We start from the raw sequence: 16,829 nt of genomic DNA, 5'->3' as shown, positions 1-16,829 counted from the left end.
CTTTCGATTTAGGCAATAAAAAAATAATAGGAAACCACCCTATTGTACTCATTGACGGACACCATCGGCACGTGTTTGCTCAAAATGATCAAAATTGACCGCTTTAAACATATTCAAAGGTCAGTGAATACCCATGCCAAAATATTTGTCACTAATGTAAAAAAATAGGCATTAAGAAGTAAAGCAACGGCTAAATTTCCACAGAAAATATACTTATAAATAAAGTTCACTAACTCTTGATTAACTTTGTGGTATACCATTATTAGTTTTCCTGGATATCACACAATTACTTATATCATTTCTTTTTTACAGAGTGCGACCTGGGTTTCAATGAATTATCATCATCTTCAGGCGCAAATTATGATTTGTTTATCTTATTATTGTTACCTAGTTACTCGATGAATTTTAAAAGGGACACCACAATAGGGGAAAAGATGAGTAGAGATATTCGTTTACAAGAGCACTGTCCTGACTTTCAATGATTTTTAAAATTTCTAACTGCTCCCTAGAGTCCGACCGCCGCCAATGACCGCCGTGAATTGGACTCAAGGGAGGAGTTAGAAATTTTAAAAATTATTGAAAGTCAGGGCAGTACTCTTATAAACGAATATGTCTACCCATCTTTTTCCCCTATTCTGGCGTCCGTTTATTTTATTACTCTTACCTAGTTACTTGATGAATTTAAAGTTTCTTGGATATCACACAATTACTAATACCTAGTTACTTGATGAATATTAAATTCATCAAGTAACTAGGTAACAATAATAAGACAATCAAAAAATAATTTTGCACCTGATGGCGATGATAATTCATTGAAACCCGGGTCGCGCTCTGTAAAAAAAGTGGTATTAGTAATTGTGCGATATCCAGGAAAACTTATACTTATAAAGGTCCTCTCCGTCACTATTCAGAAATATTCTCAGGCGCGTTGTGGACTATCAAAGCGGTTAAAGCGCAGCACTGGTAGCGTCCCGAAGGAATGCTGAGCATTTTTCCGCTCCAGCGATTACGAAACTGATGAACAGGCAAGGAGGCGATGGGGGGAGAGGGGGGCGTGGTCACGGAGCTGGATATCACAGAGATAGACGGAGGAGGAGAATGATAGGGGGAGGGGAGGGACGGGTGAGGGAGAGGCAGGATAGGATGGTTATATGCAGGTGGCCACAGGCGGAGAGTAGGCCTTGATTTCAACCGACCCATTGATGGGCAACTGCTGGCTACCCAAAATAAAAAAATAAGTTACCAATACCATTTGGCACATATTACTCCGAAACATCTAAAACGCGGTGGTTAACTCAAAACGTGGGATATCAAAAGTAAAACATGATCAATAGGACTGTCTGTATATTGGAAAGTATTGATAAAACTACACGTCAAATTGCATTCAAGGGGGTGGGAAACCAAGGGATACAAGTGATTCTTTTCTGAACAGAGTTAGGTACAGATACAAATAGAAGAAATACACAATAACTTGGCTAAAAACTGAGTCTCTTAGTGAGTGTCCTAAGCTGATATCTAGTGGAAAATTAAATGCACCACTAACTATCTAGTTAATCTCGTTTGTTTTATTTACCTAATTTCTGTTCCTAGCTCCTGTTAGAAAATAATCACTTGTACCCCTTGAATTCTCACCGCCCCAGATGTTATACGGGTGGATATTCTATTGGTAAAAATATAAGTCAAAAGTATATATTTCATGCACTGAATTGTTGAGGCCTTTACTTTGTAGAATTCCATATTTAATGTTTGGAAGGAAATTTCTTAGCTTTTCTACAAAATATTCTTAGTATATATTTCACATGCATGACATATATTTTGCGAAAACATACATGGCAATTCCATATATTTCCGTGTATATAACATGCACGGGTAGAGGAAAACTTCTCCATCCCAAGCATGAAAAATATATAGTAATATATTACCAATATTCATCCCACGCATAAATTTCTCTCTAGATTAAGGTTCTTGCAAATACTGCGTTGAGCGTGAGGCTTGCCTTATTGAATTATCTGCCGGATAACACAAAATTTAATATCCACGGCAAAATAGGTATAGGCATTTATTTTTAGCAGGAATTTTAAAAGGCCTTTTATGAAATGTCCAAAGAAAGTCAACCTCTACCAAATAAAAATTCCTGCTGATTAAAGTTCTCCCAATAAAATATAATAGCCAAGGAGGAAATGCTTACATACGTTACAGATTTAATGTTTGATGGCATGGGTATTTGAAATTCAGCAATTCAGGAGGATTCAGCAAGATCCTAAATAAGGATCCTGAATCGATTTTGTAAAGCAAGGTTTAAGAATTGAATAGATTTAACAAGGTTTTAATCACATGATAGCACATCTTCAACTGATAGCGAGCTGACTCTATGGAATAAGCTCATGGTCGGTTGGTTGAAACTGTAGAGGATGAGTTTTTACTCTTATTCTTTTGAATAGGAGCTTTCGCCAACTTACGAGGAGTGATGGAGGGATATAGTGAAGTGTTTTATTATTTTTCCTTTCCCTTATTTGTATACTCAATTTACATCTTTGGATACTATATTTTCTTCATGAGTTTTGTGTGTCTCTTTACATGCAATATTTATACTATGAGGAATTAAATTACTGCGAGATTATAATAAGATATATTGATAACTTTTTCCATTCCACGCCCATTTGAATTTCCTCTTGCAATTGATGCGGGAGTGTTGAAAGCGGTCGAAGTTGGACCAAAGAAAGTGAGCTGAATTGAGAAAGTTATCAACATGCCTACTTATTTAAATACATAGCACCGAAATAATGATCAACGAAGATATCGCATTGCCTACAATTTTTATCATAACAGCGTATTGCACGTGTTTCTATTCGCTAAACTATCATAATCAGGTATTAGTACCTGTTTCGCAATTTTACAATTTACACAATTTTAAAGATAACATTATAGTTTTGTACAAGTTATACAATCACCATCAGGTTCTAGTAACCGATGATGATTTTGTAATACTTACAACACGTTAAATACGTTGTTACAATTAATTTTGTGGGAAATACGATATCTTCGTTGATCATTAAATATGTTGTTCCACGACATCTATCCGCAAAAAGTTGACTACATAACACCGGGTTAAAGTTCCTAGAGTAAAAAACATGAACAAAGCCGAAGAACCAAAATGGTAGGAAGCAATAGATTTGATTAAAATGCGCCTGGACACCGATGATCAGGCCCTGCTAACGTTAAGGGAGCGAACGATTTCGAGGGAGGAATTTTTCAGACGAACTATGTGGGCAGCGGCAAGAGAGGATGAATGCAGTTGGGAGCGTGTTTGACTTGAGGTTACCGCTGCTCAGCCTGTTGACAAGTCGTTAAAATTCGCACCTGCCGTCCTCCAAACCACCAACGCAAAGGAGGAGCGCGCCGCGCAGGCCAACCGGCCGTCGGCCACGGCAAAGGCATCTCCCGACGTCCAAAACTTCAGCCGCTGCCGCAACGGACGGGGAATTTTATTCTCAAACATGTGTCCGTGAAAGATCAACCTATTGTCCGCCTTTCATGGAAATTCCAGAGTCAATGACCGAGAGTTAATGGTTCCATGTGGAAGAGAAAAGAGGAAGTGGTAAGCAATTTACAGATGTGTAAATATAGTGACATGCAATATTTCTAATCACTCTGTTATCATGAGTAGTGATACGGATAATATGTGTTTTTCTACTTCATTTTAGCGAGTGAAACTCATGAACGGAAAAATGAATAATACCTTCACCTCAAAAAATTCTGCCGCTATTCATTAAAAACTAAAGGTGGATGATACTTGTTTTTCAGTTACTTTGTTGATCACAATGATTTCGTAACCATTTAAAACATAAAGGATTTTACACTTTTCTCTTGGATCGTAATAATGAAGCTCGGGATTCACACGAGGTCAATGGGTATATAAATGCTGAAGTTTCGCTGGCTAATTCTTCAGGGCACGGGTACTTTTTAAATCCTATATTATTTGATGGCAACGTACTAACTTACGAGTAAAAAATTTAATGAATCAGCCCGTGAAAACTAAAAAAAAAAAAAAAAAAAAAAAAATAACTAGTAAGACATCAAAAAATTAGCGGAGCAGTTCTAGAAAACTCGTGTATCGTTAATAAGGCAGGAGCGCAGCCAGAAAAAGACGCAGTGATAATTTTAAAATTATTTCCGAATCAGGGCTATTTCATTCAATAGAAAGTTCATCCGTAAAAATTGTGATATCTGAAAAATACTGATATCAACAAAATGCATTTAAAACTGTTTTTCCCAGTACATTTTTTTCCATTTTTCTAATTGGAAGCTCAATCAAATAAGACCCCGAGGAAATACCTAAAGATGAACAATTTACGGTTGATATCTTGGCCTAAGAATAATTGAAGAAGGGTTGAGTAAATATCTTTTTACCAATTTTATTTCTAATTTCATCCAAAATTCCACTTATTTCTGCAGCAAAAAGATTGTTTATGCATCTCATAAAAAATAAAAGTTATTTGGTGAGGTGCAGATTGTCTGAAGGATTATTTTATAATCTGAACTATGTGAATTTCTATAGCTAACAACCTAATTTCACGCTACCGGGTCAATTTCCTCATCGATAATTAATTTCCATACTTTTTCTCATGTTAATTAAGGGTATTTGTGAGGAAATAATTCAACATTTCTGATTCGCACGAAGTTTCAATAAAAATAAAGGACATTGCAAAACAAAACTTAAACCAGCAAGGTATTCATCGATAAGTTCAGAGAGTGCTTTAAACGAATTGTCTACCAAGTAAAATCGTGATGTTACCAATAGTAAGTAAAAAAACGAGAAAAAATGTAGTGCTAGTATTACATAAGCGCCTTTATCTAAGATCAAAGGAAGAATAATTGGTAGGATGAATACAATGCTTAATACATAACTAAACGATGCATCAAGGTATGTTGAAGTAGAATAGGCGTACGTTTTTGGTTAATTTATATGAGTCTGGAAAGCGAAGCTATCCTCGGACGAAATGAATGAAAATTATCAGCGCGATGCGATGGCTGACGGTCAGCTGGAATGATTCGGGGCCGTGATTATCCACCGAGTAAGATCGCCACATCATCAATAACCTAGTGTTACGTGCGAGGGTTCAAAAACAACTATTCGTATTTCCGGAACACTTAAAACACATTTATTTCCGTCAAAAGTTATACACAGTAACTCTTATTTCGTTCCCAAACTCAATATCCTCAATCCTCTGTTTGTTGATCTCACCGTCCTAAAAATAAATAAACCGCGTTGTCAAGGATGATTCCTCCGCTGCACTAGAGTTAAAAAACGAGAAACAAAGAGAGTGCTAGTAAAACATCGGTGCCTTTATTGAAGGCCAAAGAAAGTTTATTTATTGTCAAAGAGAGTACCTACTCATTGTCAAAGTATTATATGCAAAATATTAGTATATCATAAAGAAAGTATTCGTTGTCAAAGAAGAAAAAGCTGGAAGGATAAAGATAATTGTAATTAAAGAATGCATCAAGGTACGTTGAATTAGAATACGAATAAATTTTTGGTTAAGGCCTGGTGCGGTCAATTATAAAACAGTGGAGAGACCTTTATTTATGGCCAAAGGAAGAATTATCGAAAGGATAAAAATAGTTATAATTATACGACGCACCATGGTACGTTTGATGAGAACAGAAATAAGTTTCTAGTGAAACTATAGGAGCTTGGAAAGCGGAGCTACTTCCGAACGAAATGAATGAACATTTTCAGCGTGATGCGACAGCTGACGGTTTAGTCGGCTGGAATGATTTGGAGGCATGGAGTGGTAACGAATTAAATCAGAGCGAATTTCGTCGGGACAGGTGAAAGGAACGCGATAAAAGAAGGAGAAATAGTAGATACGCGGGCATGGAAGGGGTAGGATAACGGACGCGTGGCAGTTGAAATTCGCGCCTCCCATTCCAGATGCCTGGATTGGAGACGGGAAGTGTTCTAAAACACAGCGGAAGGCATGACGGACACCATCACCGCCACACGGCGAATACCTTCTCGCATCTCCCCACTATCCCCCAGACCGTATTTTTCTAAAGAGGCAAATGTACATCTCGAGTCTCCCGACCATTGAAACATCTGTCCGCATACTAACCCCCGCGTAGTGATGGAAAGATGTCAGTCAAAATCGATTTTGCAAGCAATCGATTTTTAATCGAAATGAAAATCTCCACTTATTGTAACAAAAATCGAAATTTTCAACCGAAAGATCGCTTGATCGAAAAAGTTTAAGGTATTATTAAAAAAAAATGCAGTTTGTACAAAATAATGTATTCATTATCATACATTCGAAAAACACTCAAAATACGCATTTCAGATGCAGAAAAATTTCCAAAAATCTAGGCACTTACACTATATGATTGAATAGTTTGCACTTTAACAAAAGCACGCATATTAAAGTTTTGGAATCACCAGTTGGAACCTTTCGGCTTCAATAAATTCTTTTAGACAGATCTTAATGCGACGCTTTTTTGGTGATCGATCAATTTTTCCGGCCTTAGAGAAAAATTTTGCGCATGGGACGGATGATGTTATCATAGGCCGGTAGTGACCCTGCTGTAATGAAACTTAATGGTCAAGATTGGACTAGAAAAATCTTCGAGTTTTCATCGAAATTCGAAGATCAAGGCTCCATCTCGATTTCCTTAATCTTTTGTATTTAAAAGTCGATTTACGATTTTTTTATCCATCACTACCCCCGCGTAGATACTGCTGAATCGAAAGAAGAGAGTTTAACGAGCGTCTGCGAGTAAAGAAAATAATGTTTTAAAATCCATTTCACTCCATTCCCATTGGTTCTGTGCAAACAGACATTGAATTAAGAATAATTTCCAGCCAATATTTTTTAAACGCAACAAGGCAAATCCTAAGTGATTATGAAAGAAATATAAGGGAACATTTAATCTCCTTCGAAGGGTTGCAATAGCAAGTCTATTTGCTGAAATGGAGGTATAAATAAGAAATTCAGAACAAAAGAATAAAAAAAAATTATAAATATTTCGCTTAAGTATCATTAAGATAATTAAAACGAGTCAGAAAGTGTAAAAATGAAATACAGGGGAACATTTTCATCTCTTACGCAGCGTTGCAAAAGAAAATCCATCAGCTGAATTGGAAATACTACTAATTGTAATAATTAATTAGCTTAAGACTTACGCAAGGGAAAGTTCAAGTTGTAACTTTTTAGTATGGAAAAGGTGAATGAAAATTCTAAAAATTATAACTGCGCTCTAATAGTTTTTAAAATTATTTTGTTCGATAAAAAAATTATTTTAGTCACATGTCTTACACTAATATTATTTTTCGCGGGGGATCGGGTTGGTGTGGTGGCTAGAGTGTTGGCTTCCCACCCGGCGGGCTCGGGTTCAAATCCCGGCGGTGGCAGAGAATTTTCAGAGACTGCCCGATCCCTGCTTGAATGTTGTGTGGAGGACACTTCAAGCGCAACGCTCAGCCCGTCGGATGGGACGTTAAGCCATGGTCCCCTTGGCGCCTTTCGTTATGAGCAGGCTAATGCCGACGCCGGGTTTCTCTCCACTTTTCCTTCCACACCCTTCCCTCATGGCGCAAATGACCTCAGCTGTCGGTCGCCTCCTCCAAATACCATACCATACCTATATTTTTCGTGGGTGCAAAGAAAATTTGCTGCAAACTTTCGTTACAATCCAGTCCTGATTTTCTTCAAAGACTTGCAATTTTTGCTTCTAGGGGGGGTGAGGGGGGGAAGCTGCCCCCCTCCTGCCCCTCGCTGGGTACGCCCACGAGTACAAGTGCCTATATCGAGTCCTCATGATATGCGGGGGACTCGCATATTAGAGGGTAGTCGTTCCTTCTCCCATCCCACACCATTCACATTTATCCAAGTCTATTACTCCCGGGAGGTACAGATGTCTCATTAGGTGATAGTGGCCAGTAAGCAGGCCCACTACCGTGAACGTTTTATTACACCAATGTCTAAAGGAAGAACCGTTAAGCTACTAACGGTGTCAAAGGTTACATGAGGAAGTTTAATTACGACGATAGGAGATTGGTAGCGATGTTTTCCTTTTAAACTTAGTTGAAATGAACGTCTTGTCTGTATTAATGACCCTTGTCCATTATTCGGGTGCTAACTCTGCTAATGAGAGTCACAGACAGGAATTCTCGACGACTACCACATGTGGGGCCCGAGAAATTAACACCAACGACCATTTCAGTACGTTTTAACGACCTTTTTCCTCTGAGCAAGGTCCGAATCCTCGGAAAACCTATGGGAAAATATCCCAGAATATCCAGGAATTGAGTTGTGGCTCCTGTTTTAAAACCGATAGCTTACGATGCTTTTATGGAAAAATTTTATTGCATACTACGGGTATTCGTAAAGACTTCGGTGTTAAAGGTTGGTTTTTACGCAAAAACGAATACAAATAAGATCTAAAGACGTCTCTTTCGCGGCAGAAGAAAGCTATAAAAATATATTGGTTGAAAAAGCTTTTAAAATTCTCATGAAACGCGTTCTTCAAATATTTGTCATCACATGAATATTTTACTGTTTGAGATTTTTAAAAGACAAAGTAAAAATATAATTATGACGACCCACGAGTCATAATTTAACAACATACATTTTGCACGCTTCTTTTCAAGTAGTATTGATTATTTAGCCTCCAGCCACGGTAGCACTTGCGTTTTCTTTAAAAATCAAGTGTATTACTGGATGCCATAAAAACTATCATTCGATTAAATGATCGATTGCATCAATGAAAACGTTATATCCTTGTCATGGGAAAAATTTAAGAGGTGAGGCATAACTGTATGCCTACACAAATCAACTGATAAATAAATCTTCGCATTTTCCGATTCTACTCCGTCCAAATTGGAAGTTCATTGAACGAAATAAAACTAAAATAAGAAGATTAACTAATAACTTACATAATTTTTCTTAAAATTTTGCCTGAATATCTACAATATACGATTAAAATGCAATTTTGATGTAAATTATTTAACATATGATAGTGTATTCATAACAATTACAATGCGCTATATAGAAACAATTTTATGACTAACAATTACTGAATTGGAAACGTCTACTGAAATTGCTAACCCTGGTTTGTAGATTTGATTGAAATTCATAGGTATACAGCCCCTCGCCGTTACCCTAGTTGGAGAACTACCGTTAGATGTCTCTCTACTCGACACTTGAGTTCTTAACCATCTACACCTGAGGTGCAAATGGCCTATGATGTCTGGGGAGGCATAATAGTAGCCTATGCTTTGGTTATAGTGAGACGTATGGCAGAACCTATTATGAACACATTCTGAAAAATATGCTTACGCCAGCGTGTCGGCTTTTAGGAATTTTAATGGCATAAAAAAAGGGGAAACATTTTTTAAGTACTGAAATAAATGTCCAACCATTATGAACCAACCAATAAACCATCATTCAGCTTGACATTAGCCGATTGAAAATTTGATAATCTAGTAGAAACCTTTCCCAAAGTAACTCTGCCTAAAAGTATGCGCGTTACAAGATAATCTTCAGCCGAGCAATGCATGCAGGAGCTCATGCTGTTTACATAGCGGCGATTTCTCTGCAGAGTTCGAGAGAATATGTCCCTAAGCAGACGAAATTTGTCCTAATTCACTATCTATTCATTAAATTAGAGAATCTAATAGAAATTGAAATTGCACAACGATGACAGATTAAGTATTTTATATAGTGTCTCAACCTTATTTGAGCACCGGAGAAAAAATATTTCAACCTCAAACTCGTTAAATTAATTTATACGCTCATATTATAGCAAGTATTTATGAAAATAAGAAATATTTATTACTAGAATGAATACCAAAGAGAGTTTAATTCAGCATCTCGGTTCTATTGCACACTTTCATAGTTAAGTACGATCTCATGCGGCTCCTTTATCGCAAAATCAGCCAGCGCAGTCACTCACGCTCCCTAAACAGAAAAAAACTAACTAGAAGTCTCGAATTTTCCACTCTGCTGAGCTGTTTCCTTGTTTTTCCTTGACTAAAAAAATCGACTAATAAATCAATGCCTACTTAATGGACCTTCAACTTATCGCGGACGTTCGATTTGGTGACTTCGTCTGCTCAGGCGAAGACGGCTTTTATTAACAAAAAAGCCGCCACTCTGCGCCAAGAGAGTACAGACATAGACGAGGACGCAGTACGCAGAAGGCAGCAGTGAAAATATTAGTGTGCGGATCAGATACACGGATCAATGGCAAAACTTGATCAGTAAGGAATGGATGCTCCGAGATATCGATCGCCTACACACTACCGTTGATCAGATTATAAAAATAATATAATAGATATAGGCAGTAGGATAGACAGATTAAGAAAGACGTATTCCGCGATCGATCGATAAGACAGCAGTGTTAAGACTTAAAAATAGGTTAGTTGATTGGTAGTGCAGCATACTAACTTAAATATTCTTTAATGCATGTTTATTAATTTTCCCAGCATTTCCAACAGCAAGGTTCTCATGCCCTCGCTTCATAGGCAAATTGGCTTTCTGAGCAGGATATTATTGTTTATGTAATATGTGGCGTATATGACGCGTAGTGCATGTCAGTGTAAGTAAATTCTATTTCTCTGGTGCATGTTGGTAATAGTTCACCCCCTGCCAAACACCTCTATAGGTGGCTCTATAAGGTAACATGTAGATGTAGAGGCCTGGTGCTTGTTGCAGATGCTGAAGATCAAACAATGGACTCGGTGAACGAGAAACGATGAAGTTTACCGAGGAAAAGTGGAAGAAAGGCAACTGTGTGGAAGACAACCATATGCCAGGAAATGAACCGATAGAACGACAAGATCTGCTGTCATAAGACGTTAATTGTCATAAGCAATCACGTAAGTAATATAAAAAGTGGCAAAATTAAAACAAAAGTCCCTCAAGAAATATACCAAGAGATGAGTATTTGGGGCAGATGGAGAGTAGCACGAGAAAAAAGAATATTAGGCAACTGAAGTAACTAGCTTGTGAAAAGGAGAAATGGATGTCTGAAGTATACAAATGTTAGGATTGCAATACTATGAGCATCCCCAGTGTATGATGTGGATGGTGTAAAGATAAAGGCGAAAGATTAAGTGAAGTATCTGGAAGTTACGGTGACTTCGAACCAATCCAGGGGAACACACGTTACAAATATTAGTGACAGAGAGTTCCCTGGAGAAGCTAGGATTCTCCAAGCGTGTTGTGGGAAAATATTCGGGTGAAAAAGTAAATGAGATGTGCTATTTCGCATTCGTCCGTGCACACCTTGAATATGCAGCGAGCGTATCGGATACGGTGCATAAAAAATTAATACGTGAACTTTATAAAATACTAAGGAAAGCAGCGCGATTCGTGAAAAACTGTTAAGGGTGTTCAGAAAGCGTTACACAGATGTTAAGCGAATTAGGCCGGGAACCGAATGAGACTGAGACTTCGCTCTAGGCTTAGATCGCTTGAACAATTGAGAATAGATATATTTAGGAGTTACACGGGAACATCATTTTGTAGCCCCACTATATTTTCAGGTGCGATAGAAACGGTAAAGTAAGAGATATATTTTGACGAACGGATATTTACGGGAAGTCGTTATTCCCCCGTACGATAAAGGACTTTAACAAGCGCTAGGCGTAATTTCTTTTGACCATTTTCTTTTTATGTGTAAATGGCTGGTGCTCTAGCACTCCCCGTCACAAGCATTTTGAGTAGGGACGGAAAGTGAAACTAAACGAAAATGTTTCGTTTCGACCCGCAGGGAAACAAAAATACGAGGCCTAGATTTAATTTCGTTCCCGCACGAAATTAAAGTCACCAAGGAGTTTAGTTTCTACCCGGGACGAAACTTAAATCCCGGAAACGAAACTAAATTACTCGAAACCCCGCTGCTCACAGGTAAGTTCCGATCCAAATAGTTGAATGAAGGGGGAAAAGAGGGAATAATTTCGACCCATTTCATGACAGAATGAAGAGAGGTTACAGCATTTAGCTTCGTCATAATGCGACTGAATACTGCTTTGCGCAATTTGAGCGGAAAAGTGCCCCATGCATCTAGACGCGGTAGGCCGTACCTCTACTTCATTCAACCATACTTCGTACTTGGTGTGGAACTAAACTGTTGGAAGGTGAAGCACGTGGTCCCTGCGGTGCGAAACATTACGCAGGCCAACAATGAAAAAGCTTTTTTATACTGAAAATACCTTATTCTTATGTTTTTAAAGTTGCTGAATCCAAATATGATGGTTTTAAAGTTGTATCACCCACCATTTATTCACATTTTTACAGTTAAATTTATGAAATCAAGCAATATTTTTAGAATTTAACAGCTTTTTTATAGTTAAAAAAATTGAAAAAGTAGGTCTAATGAACGAAGATAATAGGGTATTACTGTTGGGACTTCACCGAGAAGTTCAGCAAGCGATTCATCGCAGAAAAGGCTGCACAAGAAGCTTCAAGGAAAACAGGGAAAGAAAATGTATACCAATTCCAGTTGAAAAGTGAAACCCTGTATTATCACGATGTAGTGAACAGTAAATACTAACAATTTTATGATGTAACACAGTGTTTCATTTATTTCCCTGTATACCGTATAGAGGTATTAGGGTAAATATTAAATACATATTGCTTGGAAACTATGGGTGATACAAAAAAATAAGGCCAGGTTTGTATTCGGCACATAAAAATCTATAAAGATCAGCTATTAAAATAAAAAAAAATTTCAAACAAAATTTTCTTGTTGGCCTGTGTTATTTGTGTTTCGTTTCGTCCCTGAGGTTTAGTTTAGTTAAGACCCGAAGTAGCTTTGACTCCGATTCCGTTTCGACCCTGAGTTAAGCTCCTGGGTTTTATTCTTTTTCGTTTTGCTTTAACATTTCGCTCCCGACAGCGAAACTATTAAAATTTCACTTGTTTTTACTTTCATTTAGTTTCAATTACCATCCCTGCTTTGTGGCGGCTTGCGGAGTAGCATGTAGATGCAGATGTGTGAATGAACTTTTTTCTGCATCGATTCAAAAGATAAATAACTCGAGAAGGAAATTTAAAAAAAGCACATTATGGCAACTTCATATCAACACCAGCCGCGGACAATAAACACACGCACCAGTACAGCACCCATTCCCACCGGTTGAACAATATGTGCACCCAGTTCGGGTGAAAATGTAACACATTGATGGCGGGCCAATAAAAGTGTTTTACAGCGCGATAGACAGACCGATAAAAAAACTCTTCCGACAGTAATTTCACCGCACTACAAACAAATCTCGCGGCTTGAGAAGTCGGCTATAAAATATGCTGCAACAGGAGGTTAGACTCGCCCTGGAAACTTTGGTGCAGGTGCTTTACTTCCACTAGCGGCTCCCTGCGGAGGATTTAAAATCCATCCAAGTCCGGCGTACAGTGAAGTTAAATCAAGTAATAAAAAGGCCCACCAAAAGGTACCTCGAGACAATATACCAAAGATTAATACCTATTATTACCATTCCCAAGTAGGATTTATTGAAGCTAGAGACACTTAAAGACCTGAATATCGCCCATTTTTAGGTTTCATAGAGGATGTGTAATATATTTTCTCCGTATTCTCGGATCATTTGCTATCGGGACGAATGCCGCAAATAATATAGGCTTATATTTGAAATCAATCAAAGCGGTCTTATTCAGTAGACTTGATATTGCTGGTGGAAAATGGCATACCTATAATTAATTATTTTTTAAATATACGTGACGATGACATTGCCCGAATGACAATGGAAAAATGGAGCACATAAAATGAATTTTTCTTGCGTTTCTATACCTTTTTCAACATAAAACGCAAAAATTCGGAAACAAAATTAATTAATAAATTAAACTATTAGTTAAAAAATCGAAAAAAATGATACGATTGATAAAGTTTGCTTGTGCACTGCAGTTGAAAAATTTTCGTCAGGCTTGCAAAAAAATGGCTTTGTTTCCGTTCGAGAAAATAATGGATGAGTTTTCTTTCCGGTATATTAATTTTTTCCGTAGGTCTTTGTCTTATTGTTAGCCTTAGACCTTAGTCTTTGAAAAGCTTGCACACTTTTTCGCCATTCTAAATTTTAAAAAAACTTGGAAACTAGGAAAACCATTCGATACTCTGGAATTCAATTAACGGCAAATAAAAGACAAATTATTTCATCGTTGGGGAAAAACAGTTGTCTTAAAACGCATAGTTGGATCAAAAAGTAGTCACTGCAAAGCACTATGATAGCTCACAAAACAAGTGAACGTCTGAGCACGCACATGATCAACACTTTTAACCTAATAACCTGGGTAACCAGGTTGTAACCAAAGGTCAAGTTTTGAGAAAATTTTTTCTAAAAAAAAACGCGAGTTTCAACAAAATCTCCTGAACGTAACGTCACCTTAAATGTAAAACATTGTATATAAAAATTTTCATAAGATTTTTATGCCATTAGTTGTAAAACCTTATACGTAAACGTAAAACCTTATGTATTTCGTATAACACGGCTGAAAATTTCTATTTCAAATTGAATATTTAAAAACCAAAACAGTTATTTAAATATTGTATGACAAGAATAATAAACAGCTTTTTGTTCATGCCGTATAATTTGATTGTTTGATTTACAAGGTTTTACATTTAAGGTGACGATACTTGGAATTAATTTTTAATGAAACAATTTCTGCTAGTAAAGGGGAGGAGGGACTTCATGTGATTATAGAAATATACTATCTGGTTCTTGCATTCAGTCCTTCAATTAAGTAGCGTTAATAAATTAGAGTCACCAGCGATTGAATGAGCAATGAAAAAACTCTAGCATATAGACGAAGTTTTTAAACTTCAACCATTCTAGCGGTCAATTACACCAGGTCCGGCAAAAGAAAGTTTACCCATCGATCCGCATGACTTGAGGGTCAAAATGTTGGACGTCACTCAGCCTCACCTCGTCAACATCCGATCCGTCATTCGCTTCTTTCTCACTTCCGGTTAAACACAGCGATCAACGACAGGGAAAAAGAGGACAATAAAGGTCAAAATGTTACGCGCGCTTTTCCTATGCAACAATCTATCCTAGTTCACGATATCCCATCAGAGTAAAATATTATTTTTCAATTACGTCCACCATCATGAGTATTTAGAAAACAACTGTAGTTTTTATGAAAATCTATAGTTTAAAATGCGATGGTATATCAAAGCAAATTTAAGACAATGATAGTATTCTTGTCGCCAATTGAAGAAAGATCCTAATAAAGACAGCAATTTTTTGTTCATACATTCCTCCAGAAAAAAATCTTCCTTAATGTGCCCTTACTAAAATACCAGGGAAATTGGAAACTAGTGAATGATATAAATGCGTTGTGGCTTCATGAAGCAAGCCTTAATTCATCACCATACGAAATTTATACCCTTGATGGGTCCTCCTGTTTCCATAGCCGGAGGAGGAGTGACTTCATTTCCAACGAAGTGTTTTACACTCGCTGTCGGAGGTCATTAACGAAGCTTTTCTGTTTTTGGACGAATGCTGACCTCCCTCTCCACCATCAAAGCCATGGTCAAGGACACATTTCTTATCTTTTACGCCTTTGCGCCTTCATGAACTTTGCCTAAGCCTCAAAAGTCGATAATCAGCTTTTGTGAAGTTCTTTATTTAAAAAGAGATAAGACCAAACAACGCTGATATTGATTGGTTAAGCTGAAATTTTAAGTTAAATTTAAGTTTTTCAGAAGAATTAATATTAAATTTGTTATACGGAATTTTCGGGCCAAAATAAAAATTTTTAATTGAATGTAGAGTGCATTTGAGTAACAACCAAAGCAATTAATTTATAACCGGGTATGTTGCAAAGGAGAAATTATATACATGTCTATAAGAGATGTTATATTGTATTACTGGGTGCAATGAAAAAACTTTGGAAGCTTACAGCGAAGAGAAATGAGCAATAGAATTATGATGCGGAATAATTGTCCAAGTGTTATAATATTTTACATTACCGAGTCGTCACCAGGTTCAAATGAAAGCGTTTACAACATTCTTTTCACAGCGGAATCCAACGTCTATTATTTCTTAAAATATGTGCAAGCAGAATGGATTCCATCTCCAGAAATGGCATTCACATTGTGCGGCCTAATATTGAGTATATCTTAACTACACAAATAAATAAACTAAAAAACGGGATTCCCAGAATGTGATAGCCATAAACTAAAGACAGAATCTCAGTTGCAGTCATGAAATCATCCGCCATGAGTTTGCGGTCGTTTAAGGCCAATTACTTCCTCATGTTGGCAAACACCTCGTTCAGCGTTCAAACGTGGTTGCGATGATTCAGTGATTACAGTTCTTTATTGAACAGACCAGCTCGTTTTACGCTCTCAAACGGACGATGGAAAAAAAAGAGAGAAATATTTTTTGGACGCTTAGAAAATCGCTTTGTATCGGGGAATCGTGGAAAACCATTAAAAAAAACCGCCGTGACCATTTATAGCTTTTCCGTTTAAAATTTCACGCGCTTAAATGTCTCGTAAAATATTTAGCAGATTAAAAGACTCGAGAATTTATCTCCTTTTTTCTAACGGGAAACAGGCCGGCTCGGTCCATATAACCTCCTGTTGGCCATCTAATTAGCACATCAATAGTTCGCAAGATCCAATCCATGCATACTTCAAGGAATCACAAGCATACTCTAAATAGAAGTAATGATTCCAGAATGAAAGCACGAATATTCATGTGTCATGAAATTAACCAGATAAAGTGTATAAATTTACTTCAATTATCGGACAGACACCTCGAAAGAATATGCCATAAATTTTCTTATGGTAGTCCAAAAATTAATGGATAA

General features: G+C 37.2%; 1 protein-coding gene across 1 annotated transcript in view; it reads right to left on the bottom strand.

The window, feature by feature from the left end:
• The window catches only part of LOC124161496 (cGMP-dependent protein kinase, isozyme 1), a 494,161-nt gene that overhangs the window by 311,602 nt on the left and 165,730 nt on the right, over positions 1-16,829 (bottom strand). The window lies entirely within an intron of this gene.

The sequence above is a fragment of the Ischnura elegans genome, chromosome 6 (genome assembly GCF_921293095.1).
Source record: "Ischnura elegans chromosome 6, ioIscEleg1.1, whole genome shotgun sequence".
Taxonomy (NCBI): domain Eukaryota; kingdom Metazoa; phylum Arthropoda; class Insecta; order Odonata; family Coenagrionidae; genus Ischnura; species Ischnura elegans.
The sequence above is the reverse complement of the archived record's forward strand: the minus strand, read 5'-3'. Positions and strand labels throughout refer to the sequence as shown.